Below are 2,999 nucleotides of genomic sequence, written 5' to 3'. Positions count from 1 at the left end.
TAAAGAAGAAGTTTTCATCCCCCAAAGAGGCTAACTCCTTTGCAGATAACTACCAACCCACCCCGAGACCTGATTAGCTACACCTCTGTCTGGCTCGTAACTTGATCACTAGCCATGCTAACGTGGACTCACATCGAACTTTACCGACACGACCAGGGTAAGACTTTTTGACTATTTGAAAATGCTTCAAATGCATCACTCCTTTGGCTACTTTGAGACATACAGGACATTATGGTGACACTCCGGGCCTGGGATCTCCGGTTTGTAGCTACCTACACCTAACTGTTTGTCTGGAGACAAACCGACTAGCTATGCTATCATCAGTACACTTAGAGAGCCGTAAGGAGAGATGATATTTTGTGATGTTCTGAGTCTTTCTGTTAACTTGGACAATTTATGTTTGACTGTTACCTTTGTTTTATATCTCCACCTATATGATGCATATAGACTGGCACTTTATCTGAGGTTTTCATAGTTCATAGGCGCACAAGTTCACATTGTTTACGTAGTGTTTACAAATTGTATTAACAAATAAGGCCTGATAGTTCTATCATATATGGTGCCAAATTCACAGAGTGGAACCAGTTAGGCATACGCTCTGACCAAATTATTAACCTGTGTGTCTATATCTTTCCTGTTTTGTACATATATATATATACATTTATGTATGTTTTCATAAACGAGAGAGTTAAGAACGTCTAACACCTCGACTTGATATTTGCAAATTATTTATTCTCGATATGGTGGTGGATTAGTGTTTTATATTGTGTTCAGAGGGTTATATGTCTACATATCTGATGTTCTTTATAAGCGTTGTGGGTTCTGAGATGAATCCTGAAGGATTGAGGACCTGGAAAGGGAAGTTCACATTTTTTGCTATCATTTTGGCTATAAAGATTTGTTAAGGGATATGGGTAATGCAGGTTGGGAGAGATGGGAGGATGTTTTTTTTCACGGGGAAGTTCTTTGGGGTGTTGAAGCTGGAAGGAAGCGCCAGCTCCATGGGTGTGTAGGGAGGGAGACCTCTTTGTTGAACTATCATCTTTGTAAGGTTTGCTGTATTTGAGTGAGGATTGTCTCCTTGAATGCTGGTGGGTTAAATGCCGCAGTGAAGAGAACTAAAATCATGACACATATTAAGAACCTCAATGCTGATATAGTGTTCCTTCAAGAGACACATTTACAAAACTCTGATCACCGGAAACTGAACAGGCCATAGATTAGTCAAGTCTTTCATTCCAAATTTAATTTGAAGACAAGAGGCACAGCCATATTAATGAAGAAAAATGTACACTTTACCCCTACTAATACAATCCTAGGTTCAGATGGCAGACACGTCATTATGTCAGGCATACTGTACCAGAAATCAGTTGTCCTGGTGTTGGTCTATGCTCCAAACTGGGATGACCACAATTTTATGAAGCTATTACTGTCCTCTATCCCAAACTTGGACTCCCATACTTTGATATTTGGAGGTGACATGAACTGTGTCATAGACCTAGTATTAGATAGATCTAGTTCCGCCCCGCTCTCAAGAATGTCACAGACTCTTTCAGCCTTCATGGAACAATATGGCTATGTTGACCCTTGGAGGTTTTCACACCCTTCTACGAGACAATATTCCTTTTTTTCTCACGCTCACCAATCATTCTCCCAGATTGACTATTTTTTGGTTGATAAAGCACTAGTCTCGTCAACCATTGATACCCAATACTCTCCTATTACTGTTTCTGATCATTTTATTTTAGACCTTCGTTTTGACCTCAAACCAAAAGAATTCAGATTTTGGTGCCTGGATCCACTTTTACTGGCTGATGTCAACTTTTGTAAGTACGTTATGGAGTCAATTAATTGTTTTTGTGAAACTAATAAGAATGATGAAACCTCCCCCTCCTTACTGTGGGAAACCTTGAGGGCATTTATTAGAGGTAGAATCATTTCCTACACATCTCATGCAAACAAGCTCCGCAGAGCTCGCCAAAGAGAACTAGAAAAATCTATAGCTGACCCTGACATTTTGCTGTCAACCTCTCAAACACCTGATCTGGACAAAGAAAGGCTAGGACTCCAAACAGAACTTGACCTTCTCCTTACTACAGAAGCTGAACGTCTCCTCCTTCGTTCTCGTGGCTCTATATATGAACATGGTGACAAAGCGGGTTGCCTCCTGGCCCATCAATTAAAGGCCAGATTGGCTTCTAATCAGATCACACAGATACAAGAAGAGTCAGGCTCTCTAACCTCTGACTCAGTGAAGATAAACAACACATTTAGGTCATATTACTCTTGTCTGTATACCTCCAAGTCCCCTAACGACGAAAATCAACTACAAAATTTCTTTGATAAATTAACTTTACCGAAAGTTACCTTAAATGATAATCAGTTACTGGATGCCCCGTTAACAATTTCTGAAATCAAACAGGCCATTTGCTCAATGTGCAGTGGTAAATCACCGGGCCCTGACGGCTACCCCTTTGAGTTTTTTAAACAGTTTTCTGATTTGCTCGGTCCACTCCTACTAGAAATGTTTGAATATTCATGCCACCAGGGCATCTTGCCACCCACGCTCATGCAAGCATCTATCTCTCTCATTCATAAAAAAAAGACAAGAATCCAACAAACTGTGCATCCTATCGCCCAATCTCACTTCTCTCTATCGACGTTAAAATTTTAGCTAAAGTTCTTGCTCGTCGTTTAGAGAACATTATGTCATTTCAGAAGATCAAACAGGATTTATAAAGGGGAGGCACTCTTTTTCTAATGTCAGAAGGCTTCTGGACATCATTCACACCCCATCTTCTTCTACTGAACCTGAAGTTGTAGTATCTCTTGATGCAGAGAAAGCCTTCGACAGGGTTAAGTGGACCTATCTCTTTTTTACTTTAAGGCGGTTCAGTTTTAGTACCAATTTCATCTCCTGGATTAAACTACTCTACTCCTCCCATTATGCATCTGTGTGCACAAACTCACAGCGTTCAAAACCATTTTCTCTTTTCCGT

The sequence above is a fragment of the Stegastes partitus genome, unplaced genomic scaffold, assembly GCF_000690725.1.
Source record: "Stegastes partitus isolate 25-593 unplaced genomic scaffold, Stegastes_partitus-1.0.2 Scaffold912, whole genome shotgun sequence".
In the NCBI taxonomy this organism is placed as follows: domain Eukaryota; kingdom Metazoa; phylum Chordata; class Actinopteri; family Pomacentridae; genus Stegastes; species Stegastes partitus.
The sequence above is the reverse complement of the archived record's forward strand: the minus strand, read 5'-3'. Positions refer to the sequence as shown.